Below are 6,000 nucleotides of genomic sequence, written 5' to 3'. Positions count from 1 at the left end.
TGTCTGGAGGAACAGATGACTTAGACCAGCATGTGCAAAGGCTGGGGTGGGAGTGAGGGGCTGGGTGATGCACTCTGCAGAGCCCAGGCTGAACAGAAGCTGGGTGGATGCACTCTGGAGAGCCCAGGCTGAACAGAAAGGACAGTCATGCAAGGAACACGGAGTCCTGTGGCAGGGAGGCCACCTTGGGGATGGCAGGGGGAGGAGTTGTCAGTTGTCCAGGTTGTCAGGGGCTTGTGGAGATGCTCTGGGGTCCCTTGGGTTCTCAAATGGATTTTGTGGTTCCATGGGCAGGACTCTGGGCTCGCCTCCAAAGGAAATCCGATTACAAGAAACAGGTGAAGTTACATGCAGTTGCCAGGAGCTCAGAATTCAGTGAAGGCACAGACAAGGCAAAGTTGGACAGCGGTGCCCTTGGCAACGGGAGGGACTGGCACTCTAAGCCTCATGTGTCTGACCACCCTTGGGGACAAGAAGTCAGGCCAAAGGCTGCTCCGGAAGGGAAGGGTTAGCAGGACTCAGGCAAGTGGAAGATGGTGCCCCAGGCCAGTGTGAGGTGTGGCAGCTGTCCCCTTGGCGTGGGCAGCTGGCAGGTTGACCCCTGACCCCAGCTGTTTGCCTTGCGGGGAAGCTGTGTGGCTCCTGTGGATCTTACTGTTCGCTGGTGTGGCAGTGCAGGGCAAGGAGAAGGTAAGAAGACGCAGGGAGGCAGCCTGGGCTGCAGTCACACTTCTGCTGCACTCAGATCTGTGAGCTTCTCCACAAAGAGGAGAAAGAAGACAAGCCCAGGGTTGGGACTTCCCCCTGGCCTTTTTTTTTTTATTTTTTTTTTATTTTTATTTTTTTGAGACGGAGTCTCTCTCTGTTGCCCAGGCTGGAATGCAGTGATGCAATCTCAGCTCACTATAAGTTTCGCCTCCCGGGTTCATGCCATTCTCCTCCCTCGCTTCCCGAGTAGCTGGGACTACAGGCGCCTGCCACCACGTCTGGCTAATTTTTTGTATTTTCAGTAGAGACAGGGTTTCACCATGTTGGCCAGGATGGTCTCGATCTCCTGACCTTGTGATCTGCCCGCCTTGGCCTCCCAAAGTGCTGGGATTACAAGCATGAGCCACTGCGCCTGGCCAGGATTTTTTTGTTGTTGTTGTTAAGATTGCGTCTTGCTCTGTTGCCCAGGCCGAGGGCAGTGGCACGATCACTGCTTACTGCAGCCTTGATCTCCTGGGCTCAAATGATCCTCCCAATTCAGCCTCCCAAGTAGCTGGAACTACAAGCGCACACCGTCACACCCAGGTAATTTTTTAAAAAATTTTATTTATTTATTTTTGTTATTTTTGAGATGGAGTCTCACTCTGTTGCCCAGTCTGGAGTGCAGGCAGTAGCACGATCTTGGCTCACTGCAACCTCCACCTCCCAGGCTTAAGCAATTCTTCCTCCTCAGCCTCCCAAGTAGTTGGGATTACAGGCACCTGCCGCCCCACCTGGCTAATTTTTGTATCTTTAGGAGCGACGGGGTTTCACCATGTTGGCCAGGCTGGTCTCGAACTCCTGACCTCAAGTGATCCACCTGCCTCAGCCTCCAAAATTGCTAGGATTACAGGCGTGAGCCACCGCACCCAGCCAATTTTTTTTTTTTTTTTTTTTTTTTTTTTTTTTTTTTTTTTTTGTAGAGACAGGGTCTCACTATGTTGCCCAGGCTGGCATCAAACACCTGGCTCAAGCAATCCTCCCATCTTGGCCTCTTAAAGCACTGGGATTACAGGAGTGAGCCACTGCACCTGGCCAAGAATTTCCTTAAAGCTTATGAAGTATGAGCCTTTCATTTCATGTGGAAGGTTCTGGTGGCTGCAGGATGGCCTGAAATGAGAGGGCAAGTGATCCTTTAGAGAAATGGTTTCCTTTTATCCAGTCTGAAGCTGATGGGGGTGAGGCTGGAAGTAAGTAAGGCTGGCAGAAGTAAGGCTGGAATGGAGGAGAAACAAATCAGCAGGACTTGGCTGAAATGTGTTGGGTTTGTTCGTTTATTTACTCAGCAGATACACAGGGAGTGCTCACTGTGTGCTTGGCACTGTGGTCAATGAACTGAGTATGCAACAATGAACAGAATACATATGGTCCTTGCTCTGTGCCACTCACAGTTTGGTTCAGGTCCAGAGAGGAAGAGGAGGTGTTCTCAAGGTTCCACTGGTGGAACATTGATGTTCCTCCCCAAACCAGTGACCAGTTAGTGAGGGGTGCAGTCACGTCCGTGGGTCTTCAACAGCATTTTACTGAAATAAAATATCAGAGTGCTTTGGATGTCATAAGGGAAAGAAGAGTTTGCAGAAATTTTGTTTCTGTTATATATATGCAGGTCTGTATTGGATCAGTATGTGCAATATACTTATTACTGAAGGGCAGGTAAAAAAACAAACAAACAAAAAAAAACCTTGTATGGGGCTGAGCGTAGTGGCTCGGGTCTGTAATTCCCGCACTTTGTGAGGCTGAGACAGGATTGCTTAAACCAGGAGTTCAAGACTAGCCTGGGCAACATAGCAGGACCTCATCTCTACAAAAAAATAAAATAAAAATTAACCCAATGTGGTAATGCACACCTGTAGTCCCAGCTACTTGGGAGGCTGAGGCAGGAGGTTCACCTGAGCCCAGGGATCAAGGGTGCAATGAGCCATGATCACACCAGTGTATTTGGCCTGGGCAACAGAGCAAGACCCTGTCTCAAAAAAAAAAAAAAATCTAAAAAAGAATGGTTAAGTCAAGCATGGTGGTGCATGCCTATAGTCCCAGCTACTCTGCAGGCTGAGGCAGGAGGATCACTTGAGCCCAGGAGTTTGAGGTGGTAGTGGGCAATAATTGTGACTATAGCCACGGCACTTTAGCCTGGGCAACATGACGAAACCCGGTCTCTACAAAAACTAAAGAAATTAGCCTGGAGTGGTGGTGCATGCCTGTGTTCCCAGCTATTCCAGAGGCTGAAGTGGGAGGATTGCTTGAGCCCAGGAGGTGGAGATTGCCGTGGGCTGAAATCTTGCCACTGCAGGGGGCTACAGGAGTCTAAAAGGGAGGGGACACAATTTCCCCAAATCTCCAACGTTAGGGAGTTCTGCCTACACTCCTTGCCCCAGGATGCCCCCAGCACCAAGGCCAAGGGGGCGTCAGCCCTCAGCACTGGGGTGGAACATTTATACACAGAACCAGGCCACAGAAGGCATACACAGAGCCCATGAACACCGGCCCCCATCTCCACCCTCTGTTCTCTGGGACTGCAAGTCCACGCCTGACCTGGTTCTGTCCCTACCTGGAGGGACAGAAGACAGAAGGAGACAATCCCTGAGAAGCCTTTCCCGAAGGCCTCATTCCCCCTCAGCCCTCACTTTGTAAGATCTCTCAGCCCGCACTTTGGGAGGCCAAGGCGGGCAGATCACGACGTCAGGAGATCGAGACCATCCTGGCTAACACGGTGAAACCCCGTTTCTACTAAAAATACAAAAAAATTAGCCGGGCGTGGTGGTGAGCGCCTGTAGTCCCAGCTACTCGGGAGGCTGAGGCAGGAGAATGGCGGGAACCCGGGAGGCGGAGCTTGCAGTGAGCTGAGATCCGACCACTGCACTCCAGCCCGGGCGACAGAGCGAGACTCCGTCTCAAAAAAAAAAAACAAGAACAGAGCTAGGAATACCGTTTCCAGGGCCTAACAAACAAGCATAGCTGGAAGACAGAGACAGATTTCGAGAGGTCCTTATTCACCTCTACTTCCAGGGGTTCTATGAGGAAAACAGATTTTTCCCAAAATGGGATTTGTGGTGCCTTTTCTGTTTTTCCAAGGAGTCCCAGGCCACGAGAAGTTATTTTAGGGTCTTTTATATATGCACCAGGAGTGGTAAGAAAGAGTGGAGAAAAGTAATTTAGTTGACTGAGGAAAAACCTTTTCTAGGAAAACAAGATTTATGAAGAGAAAAACGTAAAGGCCTTTTGAGTATTCTTATAGCTTGGATATTTAATTTTAATTAAGCTGAGAGTTCTTTTTTGCTGAGCGCGAGGGCGGAGGTTAGAATTATATAAATGTTATGCCAAGTTAAATTGAAGGATTGGGTTATGTGCAGGAATTCCCTGCGATAGTGGGAGGGATTTCTGGGAACATCCCAGACACTGTTTGATTTGCAACAAATCAGACCCGGAGAAGGGGACGTGAACATGAGCGATTCCTGAAAGCCCAGCCACTTCCTGGAGAGGGAGAATGGCAGAGGAGGTCTGACCGGTTGGAGTAGGTTTTGAACTGGTGGAGAAGGCGGGGGGGGGGGGGGGGTTGAGGTAGAAGAAAACCTGAATATAGGGAAACTTTTGCCATTTGCCGTTTCTGGTGATAAAATCGTCAAGGTTCCCGAGAATTTGAAAGGTAAAGGTGCTGTGTGGGCCACTGGCTGTTATTATCCAGTGTGTATTGGGACCAGGATGTTTTGCAACATAACATTAAACGCTTTAGCTTTAGGCTCCCCAGTAAGCCAAGTTTGATGAGGTTGTGAAGACACAGTTCAGTGGGGAGCACGCAGGAATGTGGGGTTGTTTGGCACCCATGTGGACTGGTGAGAGGAAGCCAGGGGTGTCTGTTTGGTTCTAGGCGTTCCCAGACAAAAGACAGAGACCCAGAGTCCTCTTTCTGAGAAGGAACTGGGCGTCCCCAAGACTTTCTCCAGCTTAGTCCCATGGGTCCCCCGAGGACCGGGACAGCAGGCTGGACTTTCTCTGGTACCGGGAGAAAGTCAGGGGAAGGCAGATTTTACCCCTCAGCTGAATTAGTGTCCAGCATTGGATGTTCCAGTTGCAGTCGGCAAAGGGCCTTCCAGACTGGAGCTGTGCGAGGAAGAGAGAGACAGAGAGAGAAGAGAAGGGAAGAGGGAGCAAGGGTTGGAGAGCAAAGTATCAGTTGCGAGGGGTTGGAGGTGGATTCCAAGCCCTGAGGGTTCTGAGAGTCCACAGGGGAGGAGCCCTGGCCACAGTCTCACAGTTCCCTTCGGGGTAGGTTTTCTCCTCATGCAAATTGCTTGAAAGGTGAAGGGAGAGGCTGGGAGAGCTGGGCCTGGTGGCGGGTGGGCCTAAGGCGGCGTGGCAGCGGCCAGGTGGCAACAGGACACCTGCCAATCGCATCTTTTCCCCCGTCTCACCTCTGCAGAGGGAGCACTATGTCTGTGGAAGAACTGGGCGCAGCCTCCGTGGAGGAGCAGAAAGAAATGGAAGATCAAGTGACTAGTCCAGAGAAAGCTGAAGAAGCAAAATTAAGAGCAAGATATCTTCACCTGGGACAAAGGCCTGGAGGTTCAGATTTCTTAAGGAAACGATTGCAGAAAGGGCAAAAATATTTTGATTCTGGGAATTACACATGGCTAAAGCAAAAATGAAAAGCAAGCAACTTCCTACTGCAGCTCCGGAGAAGACGGAGGTCACTGGTGACCACATTCCTACCCCACAGGACCTTCCTCAGCGGAAACCATCCCCTGTTGCTAGCAAGCTGGCCGGCTGATTAAAAGAGCTGAACTGCATGAATCTGCTAATTCCCATGATTTCTCCTTAAAATATGTTACTTACCTACTTTTTATTTTCTTTCATTCACTTAGTCATTGGAGACTGACAGCTTTGCAGGTAGCAGTAGTGTGTGCTGCTATTGTGGAATATACTTGTGTAGCGTTTTTGATTCGTTTAACAGTGCACTGGAGAAGAGGACATGTTAGAGCAACATTAGTAAACTACTTGAAAATAACTGTTTGTATTACCTAACTCCAAGTGTAGTACTGGTTCTAACAAGTAACAAGCAGTTTTAAAATTTTAATGTTTTGGCTTTCATTACTTCATCTTAATTACAGCTTTGTATGTTACTCTTATTTAGTATAATCTCTATTGTATTGATTTCTTCTGTATTTACCTTAAACAGAAGTTTAGGACTACAAGTTAGAAGAAAGGTCACATATTTCAAACATAAGATTTGTGTTTGTCTCTGCTTGAACTTGAATG

The 6,000-nt window shown here is 49.1% G+C and overlaps 1 pseudogene; it reads left to right on the top strand.

Moving 5' to 3' along the window:
• Positions 1-5,057: 5,057 nt before the first annotated feature.
• LOC140709939 (cAMP-regulated phosphoprotein 19 pseudogene) lies at positions 5,058-5,584 on the top strand (annotated as a pseudogene).
• Positions 5,585-6,000: the final 416 nt, after the last annotated feature.

This window comes from Chlorocebus sabaeus, chromosome 23 (assembly GCF_047675955.1).
Source record: "Chlorocebus sabaeus isolate Y175 chromosome 23, mChlSab1.0.hap1, whole genome shotgun sequence".
Classification (NCBI taxonomy): Eukaryota; Metazoa; Chordata; class Mammalia; order Primates; family Cercopithecidae; genus Chlorocebus; species Chlorocebus sabaeus.
The sequence above is the reverse complement of the archived record's forward strand: the minus strand, read 5'-3'. Positions and strand labels throughout refer to the sequence as shown.